Source organism: Dermacentor silvarum, chromosome 1 (genome assembly GCF_013339745.2).
Source record: "Dermacentor silvarum isolate Dsil-2018 chromosome 1, BIME_Dsil_1.4, whole genome shotgun sequence".
Classification (NCBI taxonomy): Eukaryota; Metazoa; Arthropoda; class Arachnida; order Ixodida; family Ixodidae; genus Dermacentor; species Dermacentor silvarum.
Window position 1 is genome coordinate 426,739,134 of NC_051154.1, and position 19,577 is coordinate 426,758,710.

Here is a 19,577-nt window from a genome sequence, read left to right on the forward strand (position 1 = left end):
CAAAAGTTCTCGGGAGAAGGTCAAAGAGCTGTCAGTGGAGCTCTCAGTTCCCAGCCCTGCGGTAAGTTCCTAGATACTTTCCTGTTTCATAGAGGAACACTATATATGAATACAATATAGGCTAGTGAAGCATCCGTTCGTATGTCGATTTTAGTTCCTTCGGCGTAAAGAGTCTTCATTGCTAGTGGGAAAAATGAAGGCCCGTCTTTTACTGTCTATGTGATGCCCGAACTGCAGCACCAGCCTCATAAGGGTAAGATCATGGATTTCACAACACTTCTTTGTACGTGGGCTGTTTTTTTGCTTACAAAAGAGGGCAAGCTTCTTTGGTTGAGAGTTTGCTTCAGTTTTGAATAAAATAAAATAATGAATGAATAAACTAGTAAATGAATGTTTAATTTCATAGGATCGCGCGAAGCGCTATTGGGCACAGGGAAGAAAGGGAACGTCCCATCAATAAGAGAAATATCGACGTCGCATGCCAGCTTCTACGACAATGATCCACATTGCCATACATCTATAAAATATTTTGTTTTCTCAACCGAATGTGGGGGGCTTTGAGAACGTTGCACTTCTTTTATGGTTGCCCATTCAAAACATTTGTATGTCTGCTGAATAATATTGGCAAAAAATGTGGGATATTTTCGAAGCATAAGAAATAGGAATCGTTGAATGTTTCCTTTCGTTATAATGCAGCAGAACATGTTTGTCACTGAATTGGACAGCAACCTGTAGAAACCACCTTTCGCAGGATTCCAGCATTGCCTGAGGCATGCAATGTCTTGTTTTTTTGAAGAATGCCACTTTCACCTAAATGTTGAAAAGCTCCTAAACGATTTTGCACCGGTCCCTTTGCTAACCAAAGCAAATACTACTTTCTCGACCTTTTTAAAGGATGCACGACAATGTATTTCATTCGTATGTGAACATTGGAGCATTCAAGAACTGACTGCATTGCATTTCTCGTGAACCTCGCAATGGAGCATAGTGCCGCTTCCATGCGCTGAGGGCTGTGCACACAATTTAGAATGTAGGTAGTCGAACCAAAATAAGAAATATTCGTTTTATGTGTAAATACAGGAGTTCAATATACGGCCTAGGATATTTACAATCACTCATATTGGCACAATTCACAAATCAAAACAGTGATGGCTGAAGAATGTCGTGCTGCGTTCTTTCGAGAAATATTGTGGGTTGATTCCTCTTTTGTGAGGAGTGTGCAACGCAGAGGAAGTGGGATGTAACGGTCTGTTGGTATTCGCCGAAAAGGTGCTTAAAGCTACAAATTAAAGCTCCTCAGAAATGCAGCCCCACAGGGACCAAAAATTGTCCCGGGAAGATAAGGCTGTACTTTGTACAACGTGGTGTTTATTACTGGTTGAACCGTCCAATAATGGCGGCATCGGCCATACGGAGTGTTTAAATATATGGCTCCTGGTCCGGTGATAAATCCGAGCACCATCGCCTTGTTGATTCAGTCAGTCTACTAAGTGAGCTAACAGCCTGTTGCGCGATGGTAGAGAAGAAAGGAGACCTATATTGACACAACTCCAAACGTGGAACCGTTAAATCTGCAAATGAGTTTTGCGTTAATTGCAAGAATGGAAGTTTCATGCTACGTTAGGGGAAATATAAGCTTTTCTGTGAATGAATCACGTTCCTTGAACACAATTTTGTCTTTTCAATGCAATTAGTCTCTTACATCGAAATTCCTCACCCCATGTGTCAGGTTCTAGATCGCACAACTTGAGCAGTTTTCTTGAACTTCGCCATAAAGTAAATGTGAACATTTATCTCAAGTCCTTCGTGGCTTTGTTTTTCTTCACCGATATCACGAGTGGTGAAAAAATAGTGGTAACAGGATGATGACGATATTAATTGGTAAACAGTGCTTTACAAAGAAATGATGTCAAAGTGCAGCGTGTTTGGCCTCTCTTGTCTCTTTCTGAATGCAGGAAAAAGACAACAAAAGACATTTGTGAAATGGTCGCCACATAGGTGAAGAAGTTAACGGAACTCTGGGTAGAAATATGGATAAGCCTTGAGCGAATGATCAGCCATCTAGACGCAACTCAGGCGCTCATCGCCAACTTATCGGACCAAAAGTTCTCGGGAGAAGGCCAAAGAGCTGTCAGTGGAGCTCTCAGTTCCCAGCCCTGCGGTAAGTTCCTAGATACTTTTCCTGTTTCATAGAGGAACACTACGTATGAATACAATATAGGCTAGTGAAGCATCTGTTCGTATGTCGATTTTAATTCCTTCGGCGTAAACAGTCTTCATTGCTAGTGGGAAAAATGAAGGCCCATTTTTTAATGTCTATGTGATGCCCGAACTGCAGCACCAGCCTCATAAGGGTAAGATCATGGATTTCACAACACTTCTTTGTACGCGGGCTGTTTCTTTGCTGACAAAAGAGGGCAAGCTTCCTTGGTTGAGAGTTTGCTTCAGTTAGAATAAAATAAAATAATGAATGAATAAACTAGTAAATGAATGTTTAATTTCATAGGATCGCGCGAAGCGTTATTGGGGCACAGGGAAGAAAGGGAAGGTCCCATGAATAGGACAAATATCGACCTCGCATGCCAGCTTCTACGACAAAGATCCACATTGCCATACATCTAGAAAATATTTTGTTTTCTTAACCGAATGTGGGACGCTTTGAGAATGTTACACTTCTCTCTATGGTTGCCCATTCAAAACATTTGTATTTCTGCTGAATAATTTTGGTAAAACATGTGGGATAATTTCGAAGCATGAGAAATAGGAATCGTGGAATGTTTTCTTCCATTATAATGCAGCAGAACGTGTTTGTTGTCACTGAATTGGACAGCAACCTATAGAAACCACCTTGCGCAGGATTCGAGCATCGCCTGAGGCATGCGATATCTTGTTTTTTCGAAGAATGCCACTTTCACTGAAACGTTTACACGATCCTATACGATTTTGCGCCGGTCTCTTTCCTAACCAAAGCAAATACTACTTTCTCGACCCTTTTAAAGGATGCACATCAATGTATTTCATTCGTATGTGAACATTGGAGCATTCAAGAACTGACTGCATTGCATTTCTCGTGAACCTCGCAATGGAGCATAGTGCCGCTTCCATGCGCTGAGGGCTGTGCACACAATTTAGAATCTAGGAAGTCGAACCAAATTAAGAAATATTCGTTTTATGTGTAAATACAGGAGTTCAATATACGGCCTAGGATATTTACAATCATCTCATATTGGCACAATTCACAAATCAAAACAGTGATGGCTGAAGAATGTCGTGCTGTTTCTTTCGAGAAATATTGTGGGTTGATCCTCTTTTGTGAGGAGTGTGCAACGCAGAGGAAGTGGGATGTAACGGTCCGTTGGTATTCGCCGAAAAGGTGCTTAAAGCTACAAATTAAAGCTCCTCAGAAATGCAGCTCCACAGGGACCAAAAGTTGTCCCGGGAAGATAAGGCTGTATTTTGTACAACGTGGTGTTTATTACTGGTTGAACCGTCCAATAATGGCAGCATCGGCCATACGGAGTGTTTAAATATATGGCTCCTGGTCCAGTGATAAATCCGAGCACCATCGCCTTATTGATTCTACTATTGAGTCTACTAAGTGAGCTAACAGCCTGTTGCGCGATGGTAGAGAAGAAAGGAGACCTATATTGATAACTCCAAACCTGGGAACGTTAAATTTGCAAACTGAGTTCTACGTTAATTGCAAGAATGGAAGTTTCATGCTACGTTAGGGCAAATATAAGCTTTTCCGTGAATGAATCACGTTCCTTGAACACAATGTTGTCTTTTCAATGCAATTAGTCTCTTACATCGAAATTCCTCACCCCATGTGTCAGGTTCTAGATCGCACAACTTGAGCAGTTTTCTTGAACTTCGCCATAAAGTAAATGTGAACATTTATCTCAAGTCGTTCGTGGCTTTGTTTTTCTTCACCAATATCACGAGTGGTGAAAAAATAGTGGTAACAAGACGATGACGATATTAATTGGTAAACAGTGCTTTAAAAAGAAATGATGCCAAAGTGCGGCGTGTTGGGTCTCTCTTGTCTCTTTCTGAATGCAGGAAAAAGACAACAAAAGACATTTGTGAAATGGTCGCCACATAGGTCAAGAAGTTAACGGAACTCTGGGTAGAAATAGGGATAAGCCACGAGCGAATGATCAGCCGTCTAGACGCAACTCAGGCGCTCATCGCCAACTTATCGGACCAAAAGTTCTCGGGAGAAGGCCAAAGAGCTGTCAGTGGAGCTCAGTTCCCAGCCCTGCGGTAAGTTCCTAGATACTTTCCTGTTTCATAGAGGGCCACTATATATGAATGCAATATAGGGTAGTGAAGCATCCGTTCGTATGTCGATTTTAATTCCTTTGGCGTAAACAGTCTTCATTGCTAGTGGGAAAAATGAAGGCCAGTCTTTTACTGTCTATGTGATGCCCGAACTGCAGCACCAGCCTCATAAGAGTAACATCACGGATTTCACAACACTTCTTGGTACGCATGCTGTTTTTAAAGCGAAGCTTTGTACCTCTACCAGCCAAGGGTTCTGTCGTGTCCGTCGTTGTAATCAAAAAACGATCCCAACGAACCGCTAACAATTGCAGGTATAGCAGTATAGCTTACTTGAATTCAGGCATTCAGTGCATAACTAAGCACTCGTTTTCGCAAGAAAAACCACAAAAACAAGCTTCAAAGTGATGAGCCAACATGATGGATGATAAGGGCTGCGGGCAAACAACGAAAACAGGCTTGGCGCGGTCCGTAAGATTAGATTGCAGCTGTTGCAAAGTTTTTGCAGCTGCTTGAAAGAGGGTTGACGTCATTCGAAACCCTTCCAGCCTGGTAACTGCTTCGGTTCATTTTCTAGACTACCCCACTATGGGTAGACCACGGAAAGTAAAGACGGCAGAAGAAGAGCGTGAATATAAGGCTCGGCGGAAAGAACAAAATCGTCTCGCTCAACAGCGTCGTAGGCAAAACCCAGCAGCTCTCGCACAAGATGCCGAATGTATGCGTCATGCCAGGCAGCAGGACCCAGCATATGCCGCTAGAGAAGCGGAACGTGTGCGTCAGGCCAGGCAGCTGGACCCAACATACGTCGTCAGAGACGCTGCAGTCACCGTGAGGGTGGCGTAAAAAGCTTCGCTTTCCAACCACCTTCACAGGGTGGATTGGCGGGCAATTTTTTTTTCTGACAAAAGAGGACAAGCTTCTTTGGTTGAGTTTGCTTCAGTTGGAATAAAATAAAATAATGAATGAATAAACTAGTAAATGAAAGTTTAATTTCACAGGATTGCCCGAAGCGCTATTGGGGCACAGGGAAGAAAGGGACCGTCCCATCAATAAGATAAATATCGACCTCGCATGTCAGCTTCTACGACAAAGATCCACATTGCCATACATCTAGAAAATATTTTGTTTTCTCAGCCGAATGTGGGGGGCTTTGAGAACGTTGCACTTTTCCCTATGGTTGCCTATTCAAAACATTTGTATTTCTGCTGAATAATATTGGCAAAAAATGTGCGATAATTTCTAAGCATAAGAAATAGCACTCGTGGAATGTTTTCTTCTGTTATAACGCAGCAGAACGTGTTTGTTGTCACTGAATTGGACAGCAACCTATAGAAACCACCTTGCGCAGGATTCCAGCATCGCCTGAGGCATGCGATATCTTGTTTTTTCGAAGAATGCCACTTTCACTGAAACGTTTACACGATCCCATACGATTTTGCGCCGGTCTCTTTCCTAACAAAAGCAAATACTACTTTCTCGACCCTTTTAAAGGATGTACATCTATGTATTTCACTCGTATGTGAACAAAATTGGAGCATTCAAGAACTGACTGCATTGCATTTCTCGTGAATCTCGCAATGGAGCATAGTGCCACTTTCATGCTCTGAGGGCTCTGCACACAATTTAGAATGTAAGTAGTCAAACCAAAATAAGAAATAATCGTTTTATATGTAAATACAGGAGTTCAATATATGGCCTAGGATGTTTACAATCACCTCATATTGGCACAATTCATAAAACACTTACAGTGATGGCTGAAGAATGTCGTGCTGTTTCTTTCGAGAAATATCATGGGTTGATCCTCTTTTGTGAGGAGTGTGCAACGCAGAGGAAGTGGGATGTAATGGTCCATTTGTATTCACCGAAAATGTGCTTAAAGCTACAAATTAAAGCTCCTCAGAAATGCAGCTCCACAGGGAAAAAAATTGTACCGGGCAGATTTTAGTAAGGCTGAATTTTGTACACCATGCTGTTTATTATTGGTTGAACCGTCCAATAATGGCAGCATCGGCTGTACGGAGTGTTTAAATATATGGCTCCTGGTCCAGTGATAAATCTGAGCACCATCGCCTTCTTGATTCAGTCAGTCTACTAAGTGAGCTAACAGCCTGTTGCGCGATGGTAGATAAGAAAGGAGACCTATATTGACAACTCCAAACGTGGGAACGTTAAGTCTGCAAACGAGTTCTACGTTAATTGCAAGAATGGAAGTTTCATGCTACTTCATGCTAGGGCAAATATAAGCTTTTCCGTGATTGAATCACGTTCCTTGAACACAATGTTGTCTTTTCAATGCAATTAGTCTCTTACATCGAAATTCCTCACCCCATGTGTCAGGTTCTAGATCGCACAACTTGAGCAGTGTTGTTGAACTTCGGCATAAGTTAATGTGAACATTTATCTCAAGTCCCACGTTGCTCTGTTTTTGTTCACCAATATCACGAGTGGTGAAAAATAGTGGTAACAAGACGATGACGATATTAATTGGTAAACAGTGCTTTAAAAAGAAATGATGCCAAAGTGCGGCGTGTTTGGTCTCTCTTGTCTCTTTCTGAATGCAGCAAAAAGACAACAAAAGACGTTTGTGAAATGGTCGCCACATAGGTCAAGAAGTTAACGGAACTCTGGGTAGAAATAGGGATAAGCCACGAGTGAATGATCAGCCGTCTAGACGCAACTCAGGCGCTCATTGCCAACTTATCGGACCAAAAGTTCTCGGGAGAAGGCTAAAGAGCTGTCAGTGGAGCTCTCAGTTCCCAGCCCTGCGGTAAGTTCCTAGATACTTTCCTGTTTCATAGAGGACCACTATATATGAATACAATATAGGCTAGTGAAGCATCCGTTCGTATGTCGATTTTAATTCCTTCAGCGTAAAGAGTCTTCATTGCTAGTGGGAAAAATGAAGGCCCGTCTTTTACTGTCTATGTGATGCCTGAACTGCAGCACCAGCCTCATAAGGGTAAGATCATGGATTTCACAATACTTCTTTGTACGCGGGCTGTTTTCTTGCTGACAAAAGAGGGCAAGCTTCCTTGGTTGAGAGTTTGCTTCAGTGAGAATAAAATAATCTAATGAATGAATAAACTAGCAAATGAATGTTTATTTCACAGGATCGCCCGAAGCATTATTGGGGCAAAGGGAAGAAAGGGAATGTCCCATCAATAAAATAAGTATCGACCTCGCATGCCAGCTTCTACGACAATGATCCACATTGCCATACATCTATAAAATATTTTGTTTTCTCAACCGAATGTGGGGGCTTTGAGAAAGTTGCACTTCTCTCTATGGTTGCCCATTCAGAACATTTGTATTTCTGCTAAATAATTGTGGCAAAAAATGTGCGATAATTTCGAAGCATAAGAAATAGAAATCGTTGAATGTTTTCTTCCATTATAACGCAGCAGAACGTGTTTGTTGTCACTGAATTGGACAGCAACCTATAGAAACCACCTTGCGCAGGATTCCAGCATTGCCTGAGGCATGCAATGTCTTCTTTTTTTGAAGAATGCCACTTTCACCTAAATGTTGAAAAGCTCCTAAACGATTTTGCACCGGTCCCTTTGCTAACCAAAGCAAATACTACTTTCTCGACCCTTTTAAAGGATGCACATCACTGTATTTCATTCGTATGTGAACATTGGAGCATTCAAGAACTGACTGCATTGTATTTCTCATGAACCTCGCAATGGAGCATAGTGCCGCTTCCATGCGCTGATGGCTGTGCACACAATTTAGAATCTAGGTAGTCGAACCAAAATAAGAAATATTCGTTTTATGTGTAAATACAGGAGTTCAATATACGGCCTAGGATATTTACAATCATCTCATATTGGCACAATTCACAAATCAAAACAGTGATGGCTGAAGAATGTCGTGCTGTTTCTTTCGAGAAATATTGTGGGTTGATCCTCTTTTGTGAGGAGTGTGCAACGCAGAGGAAGTGGGATGTAACGGTCCGTTGGTATTCGCCGAAAAGGTGCTTAAAGCTACAAATTAAAGCTCCTCAGAAATGCAGCTCCACAGGGACCAAAAGTTGTCCCGGGAAGATAAGGCTGTATTTTGTACAACGTGGTGTTTATTACTGGTTGAACCGTCCAATAATGGCAGCATCGGCCATACGGAGTGTTTAAATATATGGCTCCTGGTCCGGTGATAAATCCGAGCACCATCGCCTTATTGATTCTACTATTGAGTCTACTATGTGAGCTAACAGGCTGTTGCGCGATGGTAGAGAAGAAAGGAGACCTATATTGATAACTCCAAACGTGGAATCGTTAAATCTACAAACGAGTTTTGCGTTAATTGCAAGAATGGAAGTTTCATGCTACTTCATGCTAGGGCAAATATAAGCTTTTCCGTGATTGAATCACGTTCCTTGAACACAATGTTGTCTTTTCAATGCAATTAGTCTCTTACATCGAAATTCCTCACCCCATGTGTCAGGTTCTAGATCGCACAACTTGAGCAGTTTTTTTGAACTTCGCCATAAAGTAAATGTGAAAATTTATCTCAAGTCCCACGTGGCTCTGTTTTTGTTCACCAATATCACGAGTGGTGAAAAATAGCGGTAACAAGACGATGACGATAATAATTGGCAAACAGTGCTTTAAAAAGAAATGATGCCAATGTGCGGCGTGTTTGGTCTCTCTTGTCTCTTTCTGAATGCAGGAAAAAGACAACAAAAGACATTTGTGAAATGGTCGCCACATAGGTCAAGAAGTTAACGGAACTCTGGGTAGAAATAGGGATAAGCCACGAGTGAATGATCAGCCGTCTAGACGCAACTCAGGCGCTCATTGCCAACTTATCGGACCAAAAGTTCTCGGGAGAAGGCCAAAGAGCTGTCAGTGGAGCTCTCAGTTCCCAGCCCTGCGGTAAGTTCCTAGATACTTTCCTGTTTCATAGAGGACCACTATATATGAATACAATATAGGCTAGTGAAGCATCCGTTCTTATGTCGATTTTAATACCTTCGGCGTAAAGAGTCTTCATTGCTAGTGGGAAAAATGAAGGCCTGTCCTTTAGTGTCTGTGATGCCCGAACTGCAGCACCAGCCTCATAAGGGTAAGATCATGGATTTCACAACACTTCTTTGTACGCGGGCTGTTTTTTTGCCGACAAAAGAGGGCAAGCTTCTTTGGTTGAAAGTTTGCATCAGTTGGAATAAAATAAAATAATGAATGAATAAACTAGTAAATGAATGTTTAATTTCACAGGATCGCCCGAAGCGCATTATTGGGGCACAGGGAAGAAAGGGAACGTCCCATGAATAAGATAAATATCGACCTCGCATGCCAGCTTCTACGACAAAGATCCACATTGCCATACATCTAGAAAATATTTTGTTTTCTCAACTGAATATCGGGTGCTTTGAGAACGTTGCACTTCTCTCTATGGTTGCCCATTCAAAACATTTGTATTTCTGCTGAATAATATTGCCAAAAAATGTGGGATATTTTCGAAGCATATTAGGAATCGTTGAATGTTTTCTTCCGTTATAACGCAGAAGAACATGTTTGTTGTCACTGAATTGGACAGCAACCTATAGAAACCACCTTGCGCAGGATTCCAGCATTGTCTGAGGCATGCAATGTCTTGTTTTTTTGAAGAATGCCACTTTCACCTAAATGTTGAAAAGCTCCTAAACGATTTTGCACCGGTCCCTTTGCTAACCAAAGCAAATACTACTTTCTCGACCCTTTTAAAGGATGCACATCACTGTATTTCGTTCGTATGTGAACATTGGAGCATTCAAGAACTGACTGCATTGCATTTCTCGTGAACCTTGCAATGGAGCATAGTGCCGCTTCCATGCGCTGAGGGCTGTGCACACAATTTAGAATCTAGGTAGTCGAACCAAAATAAGAAATATTCGTTTTATGTGTAAATACAGGAGTTCAATATACGGCCTAGGATATTTACAATCATCTCATATTGGCACAATTCACAAATCAAAACAGTGATGGCTGAAGAATGTCGTGCTGTTTCTTTCGAGAAATATTGTGGGTTGATCCTCTTTTGTGAGGAGTGTGCAACGCAGAGGAAGTGGGATGTAACGGTCCGTTGGTATTCGCCGAAAAGGTGCTTAAAGCTACAAATTAAAGCTCCTCAGAAATGCAGCTCCACAGGGACCAAAAGTTGTCCCGGGAAGATAAGGCTGTATTTTGTACAACGTGGTGTTTATTACTGGTTGAACCGTCCAATAATGGCAGCATCGGCCATACGGAGTGTTTAAATATATGGCTGCTGGTCCGGTGATAAATCCGAGCACCATCGCCTTATTGATTCTACTATTGAGTCTACTATGTGAGCTAACAGGCTGTTGCGCGATGGTAGAGAAGAAAGGAGACCTATATTGACAACTCCAAACGTGGAATCGTTAAATCTACAAACGAGTTTTGCGTTAATTGCAAGAATGGAAGTTTCATGCTACGTTAGGGGAAATATAAGCTTTGCTGTGAATGAATCACGTTCCTTGAACACAATGTTGTCTTTTCAATGCAATTAGTGTCTTACATCGAAATTCCTCACCCCATGTGTCAGGTTCTAGATCGCACAACTTGAGCAGTTTTTTTGAACTTCGCCATAAAGTAAATGTGAACATTTATCTCAAGTCCCACGTGGCTCTATTTTTGTTCACCAATATCACGAGTGGTGAAAAATAGTGGTAACAAGACGATGACGATAATAATTGGTAAACAGTGCTTTAAAAAGAAATGATGCCAAAGTGCGGCGTGTTTGGTCTCTCTTGTCTCTTTCTGAATGCAGGAAAAAGACAACAAAAGACATTTGTGAAATGGTCGCCACATAGGTCAAGAAGTTAACGGAACTCTGGGTAGAAATAGGGATAAGCCACGAGTGAATGATCAGCCGTCTAGACGCAACTCAGGCGCTCATTGCCAACTTATCGGACCAAAAGTTCTCGGGAGAAGGCCAAAGAGCTGTCAGTGGAGCTCTCAGTTCCCAGCCCTGTGGTAAGTTCCTAGATACTTTCCTGTTTCATAGAGGACCACTATATATGAATACAATATAGGCTAGTGAAGCATCCGTTCGTATGTCGATTTTAATTCCTTCAGCGTAAAGAGTCTTCATTGCTAGTGGGAAAAATGAAGGCCCGTCTTTTACTGTCTATGTGATGCCTGAACTGCAGCACCAGCCTCATAAGGATAAGATCATGGATTTCACAACACTTCTTTGTACGCGGGCTGTTTTCTTGCTGACAAAAGAGGGCAAGCTTCCTTGGTTGAGAGTTTGCTTCAGTTAGAATAAAATAATCTAATGAATGAATAAACTAGCAAATGAATGTTTATTTCACAGGATCGCCCGAAGCATTATTGGGGCAAAGGGAAGAAAGGGAATGTCCCATCAATAAAATAAATATCGACCTCGCATGCCAGCTTCTACGACAATGATCCACATTGCCATACATCTATAAAATATTTTGTTTTCTCAACCGAATGTGGGGGCTTTGAGAAAGTTGCACTTCTCTATATGGTTGCCCATTCAGAACATTTGTATTTCTGCTAAATAATTGTGGCAAAAAATGTGCGATAATTTCGAAGCATAAGAAATAGGAATCGTTGAATGTTTTCTTCCGTTATAACGCAGCAGAACATGTTTGTTGTCACTGAATTGGACAGAAACCTATAGAAACCACCTTGCGCAGGATTCCAGCATTGCCTGAGGCATGCAATGTCTTGTTTTTTTGAAGAATGCCACTTTCACCTAAACGTTGAAAAGCTCCTATACGATTTTGCACCGATCCCTTTGGTAACCAAAGCAAATACTACTTTCTTGACCCTTTTAAAGGATGCACATCAATGTATTTCATTCGTATGTGAACATTGGAGCATTCAAGAACTGACTGCATTGCATTTCTCGTGAACCTCGCAATGGAGCATAGTGCTGCTTCCATGCGCTGAGGGCTGTGCACACAATTTAGAATCTAGGTAGTCGAACCAAAATAAGAAATATTAGTTTTATGTGTAAATACAGGAGTTCAATATATGGCCTAGGATATTTACAATCATCTCATATTGGCACAATTCACAAATCAAAACAGTGATGGCTGAAGAATGTCGTGCTGTTTCTTTCGAGAAATATTGTGGGTTGATCCTCTTTTGTGAGGAGTGTGCAACGCAGAGGAAGTGGGATGTAACGGTCCGTTGGTATTCGCCGAAAAGGTGCTTAAAGCTACAAATTAAAGCTCCTCAGAAATGCAGCTCCACAGGGACCAAAAGTTGTCCCGGGAAGATAAGGCTGTACTTTGTACAACGTGGTGTTTATTACTGGTTGAACCGTCCAATAATGGCAGCATCGGCCATACGGAGTGTTTAAATATATGGCTCATGGTCCGGTGATAAATCCGAGCACCATCGCCTTATTGATTCTACTATTGAGTCTACTATGTGAGCTAACAGGCTGTTGCGCGATGGTAGAGAAGAAAGGAGACCTATATTGACAACTCCAAACGTGGAATCGTTAAATCTACAAACGAGTTTTGCGTTAATTGCAAGAATGGAAGTTTCATGCTATGTTAGGGCAAATATAAGCTTTTCCGTGAATGAATCACGTTCCTTGAACAAAATGTTCTCTTTTCAATGCAATTAGTCTCTTACATCGAAATTCCTCACCCCTTGTGTCAGGTTCTAGATCGCACAACTTGAGCAGTTTTCTTGAACTTCGCCATAAAGTAAATGTGAACATTTATCTCAAGTCGTTCGTGGCTGTGTTTTTCTTCACCAATATTACGAGTGGTGAAAAAATAGTGGTAACAAGACGATGACGATATGAATTGGTAAACAGTGCTTTAAAAACAAATGATGCCAAAGTGCGGCATGTTTGGTCTCTCTTGTCTCTTTCTGAATGCAGGAAAAAGACAACAAAAGACATTTGTGAAATGGTCGCCACATAGGTCATTCAGTTAACGGAACTCTGGGTAGAAATAGGGATAAGCCACGAGTGAAGAATGATCAGCCATCTAGACGCAACTCAGGCGCTCATCGCCAACTTATCGGACCAAAAGTTCTCGGGAGAAGGCCAAAGAGCTGTCAGTGGAGCTCTCAGTTCCCAGCCCTGCGGTAAGTTCCTAGATACCTTTCCTGTTTCATAGAGGAACACTACGTATGAATACAATATAGGCTAGTGAAGCATCCGTTCTTATGTCGATTTTAATTCCTTCGGCGTAAAGAGTCTTCATTGCTAGTGGGAAAAATGAAGGCCCGTCCTTTAGTGTCTATGTGATGCCCGAACTGCAGCACCAGCCTCATAAGGGTAAGATTTATGGATTTCACAACACTTCTTTGTACGCAGGCTGTTTTTTTGCTGACAAAAGAGGGCAAGCTTCTTTGGTTGAGAGTTTGCATCAGTTGGAATAAAATAAAATAATGAATGAATAAACTAGTAAATGAATGTTTAATTTCACAGGATCGCCCGAAGCGCAATTGGGGCACAGGGAAGAAAGGGAACGTGTCATGAATAAGATAAATATCGACCTCGCATGCCAGCTTCTACGACAAAGATCCACATTGGCATACGTCTAGAAAATATTTTGTTTTCTCAACTGAATATGGGGTGCTTTGAGAACGTTGCACTTCTCTCTATGGTTGCCCATTCAAAACATTTGTATTTCTGCTGAATAATATTGGCAAAAACTGTGGGATATTTTCGAAGCATAATAGGAATCGTTGAATGTTTTCTTCCGTTATAACGCAGCAGAACATGTTTGTTGTCACTGAATTGGACAGAAACCTATAGAAACCACCTTGCGCAGGATTCCAGCATTGCCTGAGGCATGCAATGTCTTGTTTTTTTGAAGAATGCCACTTTCACCTAAATGTTGAAAAGCTCCTAAACGATTTTGCACCGGTCCCTTTGCTAACCAAAGCAAATACTACTTTCTCGACCCTTTTAAAAGATGTAGATCTATGTATTTCACTCGTATGTGAACATTGGAGCATTCAAGAACTGACTGCATTGCATTACTCGTGAACCTCGCAATGGAGCATAGTGCCGCTTCCATGCGCTGAGGGCTGTGCACACAAATTAGAATGTAGGTAGTCGAACCAAAATAAGAAATATTTGTTTTATGTGTAAATACAGGAGTTCAATATACAGCCTAGGATATTTACAATCACCTCATATTGGCACCATTCACAAATCAAAACAGTGATGGCTGAAGAATGTCGTGCTGCGTCTTTCGAGAAATATTGTGGGTTGATTCTCTTTTGTGAGGAGTGTGCAACGCAGAGGAAGTGGGTCGTAACGGTCTGTTGGTATTCGCCGAAAAGGTGCTTAAAGCTACAAATTAAAGCTCCTCAGAAATGCAGCCCCACAGGGACCAAAAATTATCCCGGGAAGATAAGGCTGTATTTTGTACAACGTGGTGTTTATTACTGGTTGAACCGTCCAATAATGGCGGCATCGGCCATACGGAGTGTTTAAATATATGGCTCCTGGTCCGGTGATAAATCCAAGCACCATCGCCTTGTTGATTCAGTCAGTCTACTAAGTGAGCTAACAGCCTGTTGCGCGATGGTAGAGAAGAAAGGAGACCTATATTGACACAACTCCAAACGTGGAAACGTTAAATCTGCAAATGAGTTTTGCGTTAATTGCAAGAATGGAAGTTTCATGCTACGTTAGGGGAAATATAAGCTTTGCTGTGAATGAATCACGTTCCTTGAAGACAATGTTGTCTTTTCAATGCAATTAGTCTCTTACATCAAAATTCCTCACCCCATGTGTCAGGTTCTAGATCGCACAACTTGAGCAGTTTTCTTGAACTTCGCCATAAAGTAAATGTGAACATTTATCTCAAGTCCTTTGTGGCTTTGTTTTTCTTCACCAATATCACGAGTGGTGAAAAAATAGTGGTAACAAGACGATGACGATATTAATTGGTAAACAGTGCTTTACAAAGAAATGATGTCAAAGTGCGGCGTGTTTGGCTTCTCTTGTCTCTTTCTGAATGCAGGAAAAAGAGAACAAAAGACATTTGTGAAATGGTCGCCACATCGGTCAAGAAGTTGACGGAACTCTGGGTAGAAATAGGGATAAGCCACGAGCGAATGATCAGCCGTCTAGATGCAACTCAGGAGCTCATCGCCAACTTATCGGACCAAATGTTCTTGGGAGAAGGCCAAAGAGCTGTCAGTGGAGCTCTCAATTCCCAGCCCTGCGGTAAGTTCCTAGATACTTTTCCTGTGTCATAGAGGAACATTACATATGAATATAATATAGGCTAGTGAAGCATCCATTCTTATGTCGATTTTAATTCCTGCGGCGTAAAGAGTCTTCATTGCTAGTGGGAAAAATGAAGGCCCGTCTTTTACTGTCTATGTGATGCCCGAACTGCAGCACCAGCCTCATAAGGGTAAGATCATGGATTTCACAACACTTCTTTGTACGCGGCCTGTTTTTTTGCTGACAAAAGAGGGCAAGCTTTTTTGGTTGAGAGTTTGCATCAGTTGGAATAAAATAAAATAATGAATGAATAAACTAGTAAAGGAATGTTTAATTTCACAGGATCGCCCGAAGCGCTATTGGGGCACAGGGAAGAAAGGCAACGTCCCATGAATAAGATAAATATCGACCTCGCATGCCAGCTTCTACGACAAAGAACCACATTGCCATACATCTAGAAAATATTTTGTTTTCTCAACCGAATGTGGGGGGCTTTGAGAACGTTGCACTTCTCTCAAGGGTGCCCATTCAAAACATTTGTATGTCTGCTGAATAATTTTGGTAAAAAATGTGGGATAATTTCGAAGCATAAGAATGGGATCGTGGAATGTTTTCTTCCATTATAACACAGCAGAACGTGTTTGTTGTCACTCAATTGAACAGGAACTTATAGAAACCACCTTGCGCAGGATTCCAGCATTGCCTGAGGCATGCGATGTCTTGTTTTTTCGAAGAATGCCTCTTTCACTGAAACGTTTACACGCTCCTATACGATTTTCCGCCGGTCCCTTTGCTAACCAAAGCAAATACTACTTTCTCGACTCTTTTAAAGCATGTGCATCTATCTATTTCACTCATATGTGAACATTGGAGCACTCAAGAACTGACTGCATTGCATTTCTCGTGAACCTCGTAATGGAGCATAGTGCCACTTCGATGCGCTGAGGGCTGTGCGCACAATTTAGAATGTAGGTAGTTGAACCAAAATAAGAAATATTCGTTTTATGTGTAAATACAGGAGTTAAATATACGGCCTCGGATATTTACAATCACCTCATATTGGCACAATTCACAAATCAATTACAGTGATGGCTGAAGAATGTCGTGCTGTTTCTTTCGAAAAATATCGTGGGGTGATCCTCTTTTGTGAGGAATGTGCAACACAGAGAAATTGGAATGTAACGATCCGTTCGTATTCGCCGAAAAGGTGCCGAATAAAGTGCACCTAAAATCCAAGTACGCGGGTGTTTTCGCATTTCGCGCCCATAGAAATGAGGCTGCCGAGGCCGGGATTTAAGTGATCCCGCGAGTTTGGGCAACTGTAGTTGAAGCCTAAATTGGTTCTCTAAAATTACCTTACCTAAACCCCATTGGATTCGTTTATGATCATAGGAAGTGCTTGGTTCAGAATTATTAATCTGTGTTATGTATAATTTCTCCGTGTGAACGCCTCCCACTCCCAGCAGTCGGCCTTTGGCACAGTAGCAGAAGCAATTTGTAGCATAAGGTTATGAATGCCGACTCATCTAATTTGCTATCAGGTCCTACATGATTATTTCATATTTAACCACCCTGGGGCTCCCATATGTGTGTAATATGGCTGTGCGTTTAATGGATGTATTTCTTGTGAAGTTACTTGGATCATTTGTTGCTATAAGCACACCTCTTTGGTTGTCACGTGTAGAGTTGAAAAAGAAATTACCATATTTTCTCGATTGTAACGAGCCTTTGATTATAATATGCACCTTAGTTTTCAGACTGGAATTGAAGGTGTAGTGTGCTCTTGATTGTAACGTGCACACACTTTCATATACTATAAAGAATGAGATGTAATACCCTTATATTGTTCCCTCACATTAGAATTTCATGGTGAGAGAGAAGTTGCGAGTTGTTTGCACTCAAAACACGGACATCTTTCCTGAGACGTCACACGAGTCTCGCAGTGTTTGGCCTGCTGCTGAAGGCCAGAGCAATGCAGCAAAACGTCCCTGCAGTACCTGGCAAGCTTAGCGCATTGTCGTATAAAAGGTATAAGGAAAGGTATAAGGCTTTGCTCAAACCATGTTTCTAATGCCGCCTAAATTTTTCAATGTGAATCTAGTCTATACTTTCACGAACCGTGACTGAATACTAAGGATAAAACAAACAAATAAAAAAATACTATTCCTTGAAATGCTATTCCTTTAAAAATATTCCTTCGTCTCATCAACTACTCGACTGTGATAATTACAGCTCAAGGTAATGAAACCTTTAAAGAATATACTACCAAGTGGATCTTTTGAATGCATGTCCTTTATTGTTGGCATAGGTCGCATGATTTTTAAAAAAAAATTTTCCTTCTGCAGTGTGCACCTGCCAGCTGCCATGTCCATGCAAAATGACAACACCGCACTGGGATATAGGCACACCTCAACAATGCCATGAGCAAAGAGCCGTTACACTGTGGCATCCATTGTGCTCCACAATGTGGCAAAGAGGCGGAATACTGTGGCATCCATTGTGCTCCGCAATGTAGCAAAGAGGCGGAATACTGTGGCATCCATTGAGCTCCGCAATGTAGCAAAGCGCCGGAATACTGTGGCATCCATGCGGTTCATCGAGGAAAACAGGCACTTTGACCTGATAAAGTCTGGGTTCAAGTACGTGACATGGTCATATTAGACGCAGTGAGAAGCCCACCAGACCACACAGCCACATATCAGGCCACTCGTATAGAACTGTCAAGGAAAATGGCCCACACCAACAACCCTGCACCGAAGCAGGCATCGTGCCAACCAGATAGTGGTGGCATGAACAGTGGATATCCTGGCACAATCCAAGCTGTGAATCCAAACCATGCATTCAGATTATTCGGTCAGAGCAATAAAGATCGTTCCGACTTTTCTATTGATAACGTTGACAAATCCCTGCTTCAGCCAGAAAAGGGCTAGCGTCGGGGACAAGGTCCACTTTGATGCCCTGCCAAATCCAAAGCCGACCTACTACGCACAGAAGTGGTGGGCCACCAATGTCAAAAAAGTGCAGTGTGCTCAACTTGCCTAGGCCAATGACAGCGGAGACAAGGCTTTTCTTTCCGACAACGATATCGCCAAGATCCTACTTGACCCAAAGGAGTTGTCTGTGTGGAGGAAGCTATCTGGCATCAAAGGCACATTCTTCCCAACCTCTGAATACAGGTCTCCTATCCAGCTATGAGCAGAACGTCATGGTTCAAGTCATACTGCAATGGAAAAAAGGCCCGATGGTTCGGTGAGCTGTGAGAGAACTGCACTCTCCAAGACACAGTGGACAACTTTGTAGATGCAATCGAAGCATAACGCGACATGTAGGTAGCGATGCTCGTGGACAGGTGAATGGCCTCAGCACTGCCTCATGGAGCAGAGCGAAAGCGCGTTTTACAATGCTCTCACTCTCGCCATGAGTGATAAAACCTTCTTCGCCAATAAAACAAATAGGCAAAAAATTTTGTGAGAATTCTTTTACGTCTAAATTTTATAGTTTTACGACATGCAGAGTAAACTATATGCCCTGCGACATTCTTACACTCATCTCATGTATTTTCGCCTAAAGATGGTCATCATGTGGCTGTGGTGATGCTGTCTCCTGGGTTCACAATGTTGCCTTGTAGCAAGAGTGATATGTCATCTTCCCATCACTTTGAATGAGGTTGTTTATTCATCTTGCAATGCTTGTTTCAAGCAGCAACATAGCTAATCCACGGCACACATGCCTGCACTGCAACAATACTTAATTGTTCACTGCATTACGATGCAGATTTCACCCAGAGCGGACAAGCCATTGTGTGGTAAGGGCGCATGTGAGGACAGCACCTACACTATCTCGAATTACATTATTTTCATTTTGCGGCAAGTGGGCAGGGATAGAAGGGGGGGGGGGAAATGCAGAGCTAGTGTCAGTAGCTGGTTGTACTGAAGTGTTCATTTGCAACTACTACAATGTGTACTGTTTCAGTTTTTGGAGCGCATCCGTTAGGCATCCGTTCCTGCATGTAGTGTCAGCGTAACCGAGCGAACGAGCACAGCAAAAAAGGAAAGAGCGAACGTGGAGCGCAGCGGGGTTGAAAGACTGCTTGAGCGAAGACAGCG

General features: G+C 42.0%; 1 long non-coding RNA gene across 4 annotated transcripts in view; it reads left to right on the forward strand.

The window, feature by feature from the left end:
* LOC119437673 (uncharacterized) overlaps positions 1–18,869 on the forward strand; it is a 42,712-nt gene extending 23,843 nt beyond the window's left edge. For 3 of the 4 annotated variants that reach the window (XR_007465227.1, XR_007465226.1, XR_007465228.1), the window contains 4 exons: positions 8,956–9,161; positions 13,159–13,367; positions 15,263–15,468; positions 17,817–18,869. This is a non-coding gene — a long non-coding RNA (uncharacterized LOC119437673). The remainder of the gene's footprint in view (positions 1–8,955; positions 9,162–13,158; positions 13,368–15,262; positions 15,469–17,816) is intronic. The other variant, XR_007465229.1, reaches the window with a different exon arrangement.
* The last annotated feature ends 708 nt before the right edge of the window (positions 18,870–19,577 follow it).